The sequence below is a fragment of the Lissotriton vulgaris genome, chromosome 11 (genome assembly GCF_964263255.1).
Source record: "Lissotriton vulgaris chromosome 11, aLisVul1.2, whole genome shotgun sequence".
Taxonomy (NCBI): Eukaryota; Metazoa; Chordata; class Amphibia; order Caudata; family Salamandridae; genus Lissotriton; species Lissotriton vulgaris.
In genome coordinates, this window is record NC_141699.1 from 482,912,120 (window position 1) to 482,926,226 (window position 14,107).

A 14,107-nucleotide genomic window follows, 5' to 3' on the forward strand; every position below is an offset into this window, starting at 1 on the left:
AGGACGGGGCACGTACCAGCAGTGCCCTGTTGTCCTCACTTATTTTGCATGCTTTCATACAATTAATAAAAATAGCAATACGCATCACTCAAAGTGAGTGACAGGGCACCGATGAGCGGTAATCAATCACTGCACATTTCTATCCTCGTTTCCCTATATTACGGCGGTGGCAACGGGCCCTTAAGTGTACTCAGAAAGAGTCCAAAAGCTTAAACAAGACACGCTTCATAAAAAAAAGTACTCTTTTCATGACTTGTCTAGATCAGGCAGGACAGGTCCAGACTACGAACCCTTCCGAGCCACCTGCTCTCTAAAACACTTCCTGGGTGTGGAAATTGTCTCAATGTTTACATCTAGTTTGAGTTTTTGCCAGTTAACTCTGTGACTTGATGAGGATTGCGTAACGAGAAGTGAACATTTCCTTAACTAAACCAAATGGTGTTCATGCAAAATCACACTACGCTGCAAGCAGGATTCGAACCTGCGCAGGGAAACCCCATTGGATTTTGAGTCCAACACCTTAAGCACTCGGCCATCGCAGCTGCATGCGTGTGATGTCACTGTTGTCGTATACAAGCCATGCTCTGCTCATGTCAGGCCGAGACCAAAAAAATAAAGTAACGGAAGGACGGGGCACGTACCAACCGTGCCCTGATGTCCTCACTTATTTTGCATGCTTTCATACAATTAATAAAAATAGCAACATGCATCACTCAAAGTGAGTGACAGGGCACCGATGAGCGGTAATCAATCACTGCACATATCTATCCTCGTTTCCCTATATTACGGCGGTGGCAACGGGCCCTTAAGTGTACTCAGAAAGAGTCCAAAAGCTTAAACAAGACACGCTTCATAAAAAAAAGTACTCTTTTCATGACTTGTCTAGATCAGGCAGGACAGGTCCAGACTACGAACCCTTCTGAGCCACCTGCTCTCTAAAACACTTCCTGGGTGTGGAAATTGTCTCAATGTTTACATCTAGTTTGAGCTTTTGCAGTTTAACTCTGTGACTTGATGAGGATTGCGTAATGAGAAGTGAACATTTACTTAACTTAACCAAATGGTGTTCATGCAAAATCTTATGCCGCTGCAAGCAGGATTCGAACCTACGCGGGGAAACCCCATTGGATTTTAAGCCCAACACCTTAACCACTCGGCCATCGCAGCTGCGTGAGTATGATGTCACAGTTGTCGTATACGAGCCATGCACTACTCACGTCAGGCCGAGACATAAAAAATAAAGTAACAGAAGGACGGGGCACGTACCAGCAGTGCCCTGTTGTCCTCACTTATTTTGCATGCTTTCATACAATTAATAAAAATAGCAATACGCATCACTCAAAGTGAGTGACAGGGCACCGATGAGCGGTAATCAATCACTGCACATTTCTATCCTCGTTTCCCTATATTACAGCGGTGGCAACGGGCCCTTAAGTGTACTCAGAAAGAGTCCAAAAGCTTAAACAAGACACGCTTCATAAAAAAAAATTACTCATTTCGTAACTTGTCTAGATCAGGCAGGATAGGTCCAGACTACAAACCCTTCCGAGCCACCTGCTCTCTAAAACACTTCCTAGGTGTGGAAATTGTTTCAATGTTTACATTTAGTTTGAGTTTTTGCCATTTAACTCTGTGACTTGATGAGGATTGCGTAACGAGAAGTGAACATTTCCTTAACTAAACCAAATGGTGTTCATGCAAAATCACACTACGCTGCAAGCAGGATTCGAACCTGCGCAGGGAAAGCCCATTGGATTTCGAGTCCAATGCCTTAACCACTCGGCCATGGCAGCTGCATGAGTATGATGTCACTGTTGTCGTATACGAGCCATGCTCTGCTCATGTCAGGCCGAGACCTAAAAATTAAAGTAACGGCAGGACAGGGCACCTACCAGCAGTGCCCTGTATCCCCCACTTATTTTGAATGCTTTCATACAATTTATAAAAATAGCAACAAGCATCACTCAAAGTGAGTGACAGGGCACAGATGAGCGGTAATCAATCACTGCGCATTTCTACCCTCTTTTCCCTATATTACGGTGGTGGTAACGGGCCCTTAAGTGTACTAAGAAAGAGTCCAAAAGCCTAAACAAGACACGCTTCATAAAAAAAATAATTACTCTTTTCGTGACTTGTCTAGATCATGCAGAACAGGTCCAGACTACGAACCCTTCCGAGGCACCTGCTCCCTAAAACACTTCCTGGGTGTGGAAATTGTCTCAATGTTTATATCTAGTTAGAGTTTTTGCCGTTTAACTCTGTGACTTGATGAGGATTGCGTAACAAGAAGTGAACATTTACTTAACAAAACAAAATGGTGTTCATGCAAAATCTCATGACGCTGCAAGCAGGATTCGAACCTACGCGGGGAAACCCTATTGGATTTCAAGTCCAACGCCTTAACCACTCGGCCATCGCAGCTGCGTCAGTTTGATGTCACAGTTGTCGTATACGAGCCATGCACTACTCACGTCAGGCCGAGACATAAAAAATAAAGTAACAGAAGGATGGGGCACGTACCAGCAGTGCCCTGTTGTCCTCACTTATTTTGCATGCTTTCATACAATTAATAAAAATAGCAATATGGATCACTCAAAGTGAGTGACAGGGCACCGATGAGCGGTAATCAATCACTGCACATTTCTATCCTCGTTTCCCTATATTACGGCGGTGGCAACGGGCCCTTAAGTGTACTCAGAAAGAGTCCAAAAGCTTAAACAAGACACGCTTCATAAAAAAAAGTACTCTTTTCATGACTTGTCTAGATCAGGCAGGACAGGTCCAGACTACGAACCCTTCCGAGCCACCTGCTCTCTAAAACACTTCCTGAGTGTGGAAATTGTCTCAATGTTTACATCTAGTTTGAGTTTTTGCAGTTTAACTCTGTGACTTGATGAGGATTGCGTAATGAGAAGTGAACATTTACTTAACTAAACCAAATGGTGTTCATGCAAAATCTCATGCCGCTGCAAGCAGGATTCGAACCTACGCGGGGAAACCCCATTGGATTTCAAGTCCAATGCCTTAACCACTCAGCCATCGCAGCTGCATGAGTATGATGTCACTGTTGTCGTATACGAGCCATGCGCTACTCATGTCAGGTCGAGACCTAAAAAATAAAGTAACGGAAGGACGGGGCACATACCAGCAGTGCCCTGTTGTCCTCACTTATTTTGCATGCTTTCATACAATTAATAAAAATAGCAACATGCATCACTCAAAGTGAGTGAAAGGGCACAGATGAGTGGTAATCAATCACTGCATGTTTCTACCCACTTTTCCCTATATTACGGCGGTGGTAACAGGCCCTTAAGTGTACTAAGAAAGAGTCCAAAAGCCTAAACAAGACATGCATCATAAAAAAAAGTACTCTTTTCATGACTTGTCTAGATCAGGCAGGACAGGTCCAGACTACAAACCCTTCCGAGCCACCAGCTCTCTAAAACACTTCCTGGGTATGGAAATTGTCTCAATGTTTACATCTAGTTTGAGTTTTTTCCATTTAACTCTGTGACTTGATGAGGATTGTGAACGAGAAGTGAACATTTCCTTAACTAAACCAAATGGTGTTCATGCAAAATCACACTACGCTGCAAGCAGGATTCGAACCTGCGCAGGGAAACCCCATTGGATTTCGAGTACAACGCCTTAACCACTCGGCCATCGCAGCTGCATGAGTATGATGTCACTGTTGTCGTATACGAGCCATGCTCTGCTCATGTCAGGCGGAGACCAAAAAAATAAAGTAACAGAAGGACGGGGCACGTACCAGAGGTGCCCTGTTGTCCTCACTTATTTTGCATGCTTTCATACAATTAATAAAAATAGCAACATGCATCACTCAAAGTGAGTGAAAGGGCACAGATGAGTGGTAATCAATCATTGCGCATTTCTACCCTCTTTTCCCTATATTACGGCGGTGGTAACGGGCCCTTAAGTGTACTCAGAAAGAGTCCAAAAGCTTAAACAAGACACGCTTCATAAAAAAAAGTACTCTTTTCATGACTTGTCTACATCAGGCAGGACAGGTCCAGACTACGAACCCTTCCGAGCCACCTCTCTAAAACACTTCCTGGGTGTGGAAATTGTCTCAATGTTTAGATTTAGTTTGAGTTTTTGCAGTTTAACTCAGTGACTTGATGAGGATTGCGTAATGAGAAGTGAACATTTACTTAACTTAACCAAATGGTGTTCATGCAAAATCTCATGCCGCTGCAAGCAGGATTCGAACCTACATGGGGAAACCCCATTGGATTTCAAGTCCAGCGCCTTAACCACTCGGCCATCGCAGCTGCGTGAGTATGAAATCACTGTTGTCGTATACGAGCCATGCGCTACTCATGTCAGGTCGAGACCTAAAAAGTAAAGTAACGGAAGGACGGGGCACATACCAGCAGTGCCCTGTTGTCCTCACTTATTTCGCATACTTTCATACAATTAATAAAAATAGCAATATGCATCACTCAAAATGAGTGACAGGGCACAGATGAGCGGTAATCAATAACTGCACATTTCTACCCTCGTTTCCATATATTACGGCGGTGGCAACGGGCCCTTAAGTGTACTCAGAAAGAGTCGAAAAGCCTAAACAAGACACGCTTCATAAAAAAAATTACTCATTTCGTAACTTGTCTAGATCAGGCAGGATAGGTCCAGACTACAAACCCTTCCGAGCCACCTGCTCTCTAAAACACTTCCTAGGTGTGGAAATTGTTTCAATGTTTACATCTAGTTTGAGTTTTTACCGTTTAACTCTGTGACTTGATGAGGATTGCGTAACAAGAAGTAAACATTTACTTAACTAAACCAAAGGGTGTTCATGCAAAATCTCATGACGCTGCAAGCAGGATTCAAACCTACGCGGAGAAACCCCATTGGATTTCAAGTCCAACGCCTTAACCACTCGGCCATCGCAGCTGCGTGAGTAAGATGTCACTGTTGTCGTATACGAGCCATGCGCTACTCATGTCAGGTCGAGACCTAAAAAGTAAAGTAACGGAAGGACGGGGCACATACCAGCAGTGCCCTGTTGTCCTCACTTATTTCGCATACTTTCATACAATTAATAAAAATAGCAATATGCATCACTCAAAATGAGTGACAGGGCACAGATGAGCGGTAATCAATCACTGCACATTTCTACCCTCGTTTCCATATATTACGGCGGTGGCAACGGGCCCTTAAGTGTACTCAGAAAGAGTCCAAAAGCCTAAACAAGACACGCTTCATTAAAAAAATTACTCATTTCGTAACTTGTCTAGATCAGGCAGGATAGGTCCAGACTACAAACCCTTCCGAGCCACCTGCTCTCTAAAACACTTCCTAGGTGTGGAAATTGTTTCAATGTTTACATCTAGTTTGAGTTTTTGCCGTTTAACTCTGTGACTTGATGAGGATTGCGTAACAAGAAGTAAACATTTACTTAACTAAACCAAATGGTGTTCATGCAAAATCTCATGACGCTGCAAGCAGGATTCAAACCGACGCGGAGAAACCCCATTGGATTTCAAGTCCAACGCCTTAACCACTCGGCCATCGCAGCTGCATGATTATGATGTCACAGTTGTCGTATACGAGCCATGCACTACTCACGTCAGGCCAAGACATAAAAAATAAAGTAACAGAAGGACGGGGCACGTACCAGCCGTGCCCTGTTGTCCTCACTTATTTTGCATGCTTTCATACAATTAATAAAAATAGCAACATGCATCACTCAAAGTGAGTGACAGGGCACCGATGAGCGGTAATCAATCACTGCACATTTCTATCCTCGTTTCCATATATTACGGCGGTGGCAAAGGGCCCTTAAGTGTACTCAGAAAGAGTCCAAAAGCTTAAACAAGACACGCTTCATAAAAAAAAGTACTCTTTTCATGACTTGTCTAGATCAGGCAGGACAGGTCCAGACTACGAACCCTTCCGAGCCACCTGCTCTCTAAAACACTTCCTGGGTGTGGAAATTGTCTCAATGTTTACATCTAGTTTGAGTTTTTGCAGTTTAACTCTGTGACTTGATGAGGATTGCGTAATGAGAAGTGAACATTTACTTAACTTATCCAAATGGTGTTCATGCAAAATCTCATGCTGCTGCAAGCAGGATTCGAACCTACGCGGGGAAACCCCATTGGATTTCAAGTCCAACGCCTTAACCACTCGGCCATCGCAGCTGTGTGAGTATGATGTCACAGTTGTCGTATACGAGCCATGCACTACTCACGTCAGGCCGAGACATAAAAAATAAAGTAACAGAAGGACGGGGCACGTACCAGCAGTGCCCTGTTGTCCTCACTTATTTTGCATGCTTTCATACAATTAATAAAAATAGCAATACGCATCACTCAAAGTGAGTGACAGGGCACCGATGAGCGGTAATCAATCACTGCACATTTCTATCCTCGTTTCCCTATATTACGGCAGTGGCAACGGGCCCTTAAGTGTACTCAGAAAGAGTCCAAAAGCTTAAACAAGACACGCTTCATAAAAAAAAATTACTCATTTCGTAACTTGTCTAGATCAGGCAGGATAGGTCCAGACTACAAACCCTTCCGAGCCACCTGCTCTCTAAAACACTTCCTAGGTGTGGAAATTGTTTCAATGTTTACATCTAGTTTGAGTTTTTGCCATTTAACTCTGTGACTTGATGAGGATTGCGTAACGAGAAGTGAACATTTCCTTAACTAAACCAAATGGTGTTCATGCAAAATCACACTACGCTGCAAGCAGGATTCGAACCTGCGCAGGGAAACCCCATTGGATTTCGAGTCCAACGCCTTAACCACTCGGCCATGGCAGCTGCATGAGTATGATGTCACTGTTAGCGTATACGAGCCATGCTCTGCTCATGTCAGGCCGAGACCAAAAAAATAAAGTAACGGAAGGACGGGGCACGTACCAGCAGTGCCCTGTTGTCCTCACTTATTTTGCATGCTTTCATACAATTAATAAAAATAGCAACACGCATCACTCAAAGTGAGTGAAAGGGCACAGATGAGTGGTAATCAATCACTGCATGTTTCTACCCACTTTTCCCTATATTACGGCGGTGGTAACGGGCCCTTAAGTGTACTAAGAAAGAGTCCAAAAGCCTAAACAAGACATGCTTCATAAAAAAAAGTACTCTTTTCATGACTTGTCTAGATCAGGCAGGACAGGTCCAGACTACAAACCCTTCCGAGCCACCAGCTCTCTAAAACACTTCCTGGGTGTGGAAATTGTCTCAATGTTTACATCTAGTTTGAGTTTTTTCCATTTAACTCTGTGACTTGATGAGGATTGCGTAACGAGAAGTGAACATTTACTTAACTAAACCAAATGGTGTTCATGCAAAATCACACTACGCTGCAAGCAGGATTCAAACCTGCGCAGGGAAACCCCATTGGATTTCGAGTCCAATGCCTTACCACTCGGCCATCGCAGCTGCATGAGTATGATGTCACTGTTGTCGTATACGATCCATACGCTGCTCACGTCAGGCCGAGACCTAAAAATTAAAGTAACGGCAGGACAGGGCACGTACCAGCAGTGCCCTGTATCCCCCACTTATTTTGAATGCTTTCATACAATTAATAAAAATAGCAACAAGCATCACTCAAAGTGAGTGACAGGGCACAGATGAGCGGTAATCAATCACTGCACATTTCTATCCTCGTTTCCCTATATTACGGCGGTGGCAACGGGCCCTTAAGTGTACTCAGAAAGAGTCCAAAAGCTTAAACAAGACACGCTTCATAAAAAAAAATTACTCATTTCGTAACTTGTCTAGATCAGGCAGGATAGGTCCAGACTACAAACCCTTCCGAGCCACCTGCTCTCTAAAACACTTCCTAGGTGTGGAAATTGTTTCAATGTTTACATCTAGTTTGAGTTTTTGCCATTTAACTCTGTGACTTGATGAGGATTGCGTAACGAGAAGTGAACATTTCCTTAACTAAACCAAATGGTGTTCATGCAAAATCACACTACGCTGCAAGCAGGATTCGAACCTGCGCAGGGAAACCCCATTGGATTTCGAGTCCAACGCCTTAACCGCTCGGCCATCGCAGCTGCATGATTATGATGTCACTGTTGTCGTATACGAGCCATGCTCTGCTCATGTCAGGCGGAGACCAAAAAAATAAAGTAACGGAAGGACGGGGCACGTACCAGCAGTGCCCTGTTGTCCTCACTTATTTTGCATGCTTTCATACAATTAATAAAAATAGCAACATGCATCACTCAAAGTGAGTGAAAGGGCACAGATGAGTGGTAATCAATCACTGCATGTGTCTACCCACTTGTCCCTATATTACGGCGGTGGTAACGGGCCCTTAAGTGTACTAAGAAAGAGTCCAAAAGCCTAAACAAGACATGCATCATAAAAAAAGTACTCTTTTCATGACTTGTCTAGATCAGGCAGGACAGGTCCAGACTACAAACCCTTCCGAGCCACCAGCTCTCTAAAACACTTCCTGGGTGTGGAAATTGTCTCAATGTTTACATCTAGTTTGAGTTTTTTCCATTTAACTCTGTGACTTGATGAGGATTGCGAACGAGAAGTGAACATTTCCTTAACTAAACCAAATGGTGTTCATGCAAAATCACACTACGCTGCAAGCAGGATTCGAACCTGCGCAGGGAAACCCCATTGGATTTCGAGTCCAACGCCTTAACCACTCGGCCATCGCAGCTGCGTGAGTATGATATCACAGTTGTCGTATACGATCCATGCACTACTCACGTCAGGCCGAGACATAAAAAATAAAGTAACAGAAGGACGGGGCACGTACCAGCAGTGCCCTGTTGTCCTCACTTATTTTGCATGCTTTCATACAATTAATAAAAATAGCAATACGCATCACTCAAAGTGAGTGACAGGGCACCGATGAGCGGTAATCAATCACTGCACATTTCTATCCTCGTTTCCCTATATTACGGCGGTGGCAACGGGCCCTTAAGTGTACTCAGAAAGAGTCCAAAAGCTTAAACAAGACACGCTTCATAAAAAAAAGTACTCTTTTCATGACTTGTCTAGATCAGGCAGGACAGGTCCAGACTACGAACCCTTCCGAGCCACCTGCTCTCTAAAACACTTCCTGGGTGTGGAAATTGTCTCAATGTTTACATCTAGTTTGAGTTTTTGCCATTTAACTCTGTGACTTGATGAGGATTGCGTAACGAGAAGTGAACATTTCCTTAACTAAACCAAATGGTGTTCATGCAAAATCACACTACGCTGCAAGCAGGATTCGAACCTGCGCAGGGAAACCCCATTGGATTTTGAGTCCAACGCCTTAAGCACTCGGCCATCGCAGCTGCATGCGTATGATGTCACTGTTGTCGTATACAAGCCATGCTCTGCTCATGTCAGGCCGAGACCAAAAAAATAAAGTAACGGAAGGACGGGGCACGTACCAACCGTGCCCTGTTGTCCTCACTTATTTTGCATGCTTTCATACAATTAATAAAAATAGCAACATGCATCACTCAAAGTGAGTGACAGGGCACCGATGAGCGGTAATCAATCACTGCACATTTCTATCCTCGTTTCCCTATATTACGGCGGTGGCAACGGGCCCTTAAGTGTACTCAGAAAGAGTCCAAAAGCTTAAACAAGACACGCTTCATAAAAAAAAGTACTCTTTTCATGACTTGTCTAGATCAGGCAGGACAGGTCCAGACTACGAACCCTTCTGAGCCACCTGCTCTCTAAAACACTTCCTGGGTGTGGAAATTGTCTCAATGTTTACATCTAGTTTGAGCTTTTGCAGTTTAACTCTGTGACTTGATGAGGATTGCGTAATGAGAAGTGAACATTTACTTAACTTAACCAAATGGTGTTCATGCAAAATCTTATGCCGCTGCAAGCAGGATTCGAACCTACCCGGGGAAACCCCATTGGATTTTAAGCCCAACACCTTAACCACTCGGCCATCGCAGCTGCGTGAGTATGATGTCACAGTTGTCGTATACGAGCCATGCACTACTCACGTCAGGCCGAGACATAAAAAATAAAGTAACAGAAGGACGGGGCACGTACCAGCAGTGCCCTGTTGTCCTCACTTATTTTGCATGCTTTCATACAATTAATAAAAATAGCAATACGCATCACTCAAAGTGAGTGACAGGGCACCGATGAGCGGTAATCAATCACTGCACATTTCTATCCTCGTTTCCCTATATTACAGCGGTGGCAACGGGCCCTTAAGTGTACTCAGAAAGAGTCCAAAGGCTTAAACAAGACACGCTTCATAAAAAAAAATTACTCATTTCGTAACTTGTCTAGATCAGGCAGGATAGGTCCAGACTACAAACCCTTCCGAGCCACCTGCTCTCTAAAACACTTCCTAGGTGTGGAAATTGTTTCAATGTTTACATTTAGTTTGAGTTTTTGCCATTTAACTCTGTGACTTGATGAGGATTGCGTAACGAGAAGTGAACATTTCCTTAACTAAACCAAATGGTGTTCATGCAAAATCACACTACGCTGCAAGCAGGATTCGAACCTGCGCAGGGAAAGCCCATTGGATTTCGAGTCCAACGCCTTAACCACTCGGCCATGGCAGCTGCATGAGTATGATGTCACTGTTGTCGTATACGAGCCATGCTCTGCTCATGTCAGGCCGAGACCTAAAAATTAAAGTAACGGCAGGACAGGGCACGTACCAGCAGTGCCCTGTATCCCCCACTTATTTTGAATGCTTTCATGCAATTTATAAAAATAGCAACAAGCATCACTCAAAGTGAGTGACAGGGCACAGATGAGCGGTAATCAATCACTGCGCATTTCTACCCTCTTTTCCCTATATTACGGTGGTGGTAACGGGCCCTTAAGTGTACTAAGAAAGAGTCCAAAAGCCTAAACAAGACACGCTTCATAAAAAAAATAATTACTCTTTTCGTGACTTGTCTAGATCATGCAGAACAGGTCCAGACTACGAACCCTTCCGAGGCACCTGCTCCCTAAAACACTTCCTGGGTGTGGAAATTGTCTCAATGTTTATATCTAGTTAGAGTTTTTGCCGTTTAACTCTGTGACTTGATGAGGATTGCGTAACAAGAAGTGAACATTTACTTAACAAAACAAAATGGTGTTCATGCAAAATCTCATGACGCTGCAAGCAGGATTCGAACCTACGCGGGAAAACCCTACTGGATTTCAAGTCCAACGCCTTAACCACTCGGCCATCGCAGCTGCGTGAGTATGATGTCACAGTTGTCGTATACGAGCCATGCACTACTCACGTCAGGCCGAGACATAAAAAATAAAGTAACAGAAGGACGGGGCACGTACCAGCAGTGCCCTGTTGTCCTCACTTATTTTGCATGCTTTCATACAATTAATAAAAATAGCAACATGCATCACTCAAAGTGAGTGAAAGGGCACAGATGAGTGGTAATCAATCATTGCGCATTTCTACCCTCTTTTCCCTATATTACGGCGGTGGTAACGGGCCCTTAAGTGTACTCAGAAAGAGTCCAAAAGCTTAAACAAGACACGCTTCATAAAAAAAAGTACTCTTTTCATGACTTGTCTAGATCAGGCAGGACACGTCCAGACTACGAACCCTTCCGAGCCACCTCTCTAAAACACTTCCTGGGTGTGGAAATTGTCTCAATGTTTACATTTAGTTTGAGTTTTTGCAGTTTAACTCAGTGACTTGATGAGGATTGCGTAATGAGAAGTGAACATTTACTTAACTTAACCAAATGGTGTTCATGCAAAATCTCATGCCGCTGCAAGCAGGATTCGAACCTACATGGGGAAACCCCATTGGATTTCAAGTCCAGCGCCTTAACCACTCGGCCATCGCAGCTGCGTGAGTATGAAGTCACTGTTGTCGTATACGAGCCATGCGCTACTCATGTCAGGTCGAGACCTAAAAAATAAAGTAACGGAAGGACGGGGCACGTACCAGCAGTGCCCTGTTGTCCTCACTTATTTCGCATACTTTCATACAATTAATAAAAATAGCAATATGCATCACTCAAAATGAGTGACAGGGCACAGATGAGCGGTAATCAATCACTGCACATTTCTACCCTCGTTTCCATATATTACGGCGGTGGCAACGGGCCCTTAAGTGTACTCAGAAAGAGTCCAAAAGCCTAAACAAGACACGCTTCATAAAAAAAATTACTCATTTCGTAACTTGTCTAGATCAGGCAGGATAGGTCCAGACTACAAACCCTTCCGAGCCACCTGCTCTCTAAAACACTTCCTAGGTGTGGAAATTGTTTCAATGTTTACATCTAGTTTGAGTTTTTACCGTTTAACTCTGTGACTTGATGAGGATTGCGTAACAAGAAGTAAACATTTACTTAACTAAACCAAATGGTGTTCATGCAAAATCTCATGACGCTGCAAGCAGGATTCAAACCTACGCGGAGAAACCCCATTGGATTTCAAGTCCAACGCCTTAACCACTCGGCCATGGCAGCTGCATGAGTATGATGTCACTGTTGTCGTATACGAGCCATGCTCTGCTCATGTCAGGCCGAGACCTAAAAATTAAAGTAACGGCAGGACAGGGCACGTACCAGCAGTGCCCTGTATCCCCCACTTATTTTGAATGCTTTCATGCAATTTATAAAAATAGCAACAAGCATCACTCAAAGTGAGTGACAGGGCACAGATGAGCGGTAATCAATCACTGCGCATTTCTACCCTCTTTTCCCTATATTACGGTGGTGGTAACGGGCCCTTAAGTGTACTAAGAAAGAGTCCAAAAGCCTAAACAAGACACGCTTCATAAAAAAAATAATTACTCTTTTCGTGACTTGTCTAGATCATGCAGAACAGGTCCAGACTACGAACCCTTCCGAGGCACCTGCTCCCTAAAACACTTCCTGGGTGTGGAAATTGTCTCAATGTTTATATCTAGTTAGAGTTTTTGCCGTTTAACTCTGTGACTTGATGAGGATTGCGTAACAAGAAGTGAACATTTACTTAACAAAACAAAATGGTGTTCATGCAAAATCTCATGACGCTGCAAGCAGGATTCGAACCTACGCGGGAAAACCCTACTGGATTTCAAGTCCAACGCCTTAACCACTCGGCCATCGCAGCTGCGTGAGTATGATGTCACAGTTGTCGTATACGAGCCATGCACTACTCACGTCAGGCCGAGACATAAAAAATAAAGTAACAGAAGGACGGGGCACGTACCAGCAGTGCCCTGTTGTCCTCACTTATTTTGCATGCTTTCATACAATTAATAAAAATAGCAACATGCATCACTCAAAGTGAGTGAAAGGGCACAGATGAGTGGTAATCAATCATTGCGCATTTCTACCCTCTTTTCCCTATATTACGGCGGTGGTAACGGGCCCTTAAGTGTACTCAGAAAGAGTCCAAAAGCTTAAACAAGACACGCTTCATAAAAAAAAGTACTCTTTTCATGACTTGTCTAGATCAGGCAGGACAGGTCCAGACTACGAACCCTTCCGAGCCACCTCTCTAAAACACTTCCTGGGTGTGGAAATTGTCTCAATGTTTACATTTAGTTTGAGTTTTTGCAGTTTAACTCAGTGACTTGATGAGGATTGCGTAATGAGATGTGAACATTTACTTAACTTAACCAAATGGTGTTCATGCAAAATCTCATGCCGCTGCAAGCAGGATTCGAACCTACATGGGGAAACCCCATTGGATTTCAAGTCCTGCGCCTTAACCACTCGGCCATCGCAGCTGCGTGAGTATGAAGTCACTGTTGTCGTATACGAGCCATGCGCTACTCATGTCAGGTCGAGACCTAAAAAATAAAGTAACGGAAGGACGGGGCACGTACCAGCAGTGCCCTGTTGTCCTCACTTATTTCGCATACTTTCATACAATTAATAAAAATAGCAATATGCATCACTCAAAATGAGTGACAGGGCACAGATGAGCGGTAATCAATCACTGCACATTTCTACCCTCGTTTCCATATATTACGGCGGTGGCAACGGGCCCTTAAGTGTACTCAGAAAGAGTCCAAAAGCCTAAACAAGACACGCTTCATAAAAAAAATTACTCATTTCGTAACTTGTCTAGATCAGGCAGGATAGGTCCAGACTACAAACCCTTCCGAGCCACCTGCTCTCTAAAACACTTCCTAGGTGTGGAAATTGTTTCAATGTTTACATCTAG

General features: G+C 43.8%; 16 non-coding genes across 16 annotated transcripts; all 16 read right to left on the reverse strand.

The window, feature by feature from the left end:
• Positions 1 to 460: 460 nt before the first annotated feature.
• TRNAL-CAA (transfer RNA leucine (anticodon CAA)) lies at positions 461 to 542 on the reverse strand. The gene has a single exon. It is a non-coding gene; the product is annotated as a tRNA-Leu (tRNA).
• Positions 543 to 1,085: 543 nt separating this feature from the next.
• Positions 1,086 to 1,167, reverse strand: TRNAL-UAA (transfer RNA leucine (anticodon UAA)). The gene has a single exon. It is a non-coding gene; the product is annotated as a tRNA-Leu (tRNA).
• A 544-nt stretch (positions 1,168 to 1,711) lies between these two features.
• On the reverse strand, positions 1,712 to 1,793 carry TRNAS-CGA (transfer RNA serine (anticodon CGA)). The gene has a single exon. It is a non-coding gene; the product is annotated as a tRNA-Ser (tRNA).
• Positions 1,794 to 2,339: 546 nt separating this feature from the next.
• Positions 2,340 to 2,421, reverse strand: TRNAS-UGA (transfer RNA serine (anticodon UGA)). The gene has a single exon. It is a non-coding gene; the product is annotated as a tRNA-Ser (tRNA).
• A 543-nt stretch (positions 2,422 to 2,964) lies between these two features.
• TRNAS-UGA (transfer RNA serine (anticodon UGA)) lies at positions 2,965 to 3,046 on the reverse strand. Its single transcript has one exon. It is a non-coding gene; the product is annotated as a tRNA-Ser (tRNA).
• Positions 3,047 to 3,588: 542 nt separating this feature from the next.
• Positions 3,589 to 3,670, reverse strand: TRNAS-CGA (transfer RNA serine (anticodon CGA)). The gene has a single exon. It is a non-coding gene; the product is annotated as a tRNA-Ser (tRNA).
• Positions 3,671 to 6,085: 2,415 nt separating this feature from the next.
• TRNAS-UGA (transfer RNA serine (anticodon UGA)) lies at positions 6,086 to 6,167 on the reverse strand. Its single transcript has one exon. It is a non-coding gene; the product is annotated as a tRNA-Ser (tRNA).
• A 544-nt stretch (positions 6,168 to 6,711) lies between these two features.
• On the reverse strand, positions 6,712 to 6,793 carry TRNAS-CGA (transfer RNA serine (anticodon CGA)). Its single transcript has one exon. It is a non-coding gene; the product is annotated as a tRNA-Ser (tRNA).
• A 543-nt stretch (positions 6,794 to 7,336) lies between these two features.
• On the reverse strand, positions 7,337 to 7,417 carry TRNAS-CGA (transfer RNA serine (anticodon CGA)). Its single transcript has one exon. It is a non-coding gene; the product is annotated as a tRNA-Ser (tRNA).
• Positions 7,418 to 7,961: 544 nt separating this feature from the next.
• On the reverse strand, positions 7,962 to 8,043 carry TRNAS-CGA (transfer RNA serine (anticodon CGA)). The gene has a single exon. It is a non-coding gene; the product is annotated as a tRNA-Ser (tRNA).
• Positions 8,044 to 8,584: 541 nt separating this feature from the next.
• TRNAS-CGA (transfer RNA serine (anticodon CGA)) lies at positions 8,585 to 8,666 on the reverse strand. Its single transcript has one exon. It is a non-coding gene; the product is annotated as a tRNA-Ser (tRNA).
• A 543-nt stretch (positions 8,667 to 9,209) lies between these two features.
• On the reverse strand, positions 9,210 to 9,291 carry TRNAL-CAA (transfer RNA leucine (anticodon CAA)). The gene has a single exon. It is a non-coding gene; the product is annotated as a tRNA-Leu (tRNA).
• A 543-nt stretch (positions 9,292 to 9,834) lies between these two features.
• Positions 9,835 to 9,916, reverse strand: TRNAL-UAA (transfer RNA leucine (anticodon UAA)). The gene has a single exon. It is a non-coding gene; the product is annotated as a tRNA-Leu (tRNA).
• Positions 9,917 to 10,460: 544 nt separating this feature from the next.
• On the reverse strand, positions 10,461 to 10,542 carry TRNAS-CGA (transfer RNA serine (anticodon CGA)). Its single transcript has one exon. It is a non-coding gene; the product is annotated as a tRNA-Ser (tRNA).
• Positions 10,543 to 11,088: 546 nt separating this feature from the next.
• On the reverse strand, positions 11,089 to 11,170 carry TRNAS-UGA (transfer RNA serine (anticodon UGA)). The gene has a single exon. It is a non-coding gene; the product is annotated as a tRNA-Ser (tRNA).
• Positions 11,171 to 12,963: 1,793 nt separating this feature from the next.
• On the reverse strand, positions 12,964 to 13,045 carry TRNAS-UGA (transfer RNA serine (anticodon UGA)). The gene has a single exon. It is a non-coding gene; the product is annotated as a tRNA-Ser (tRNA).
• Between the last annotated feature and the right edge of the window lie 1,062 nt (positions 13,046 to 14,107).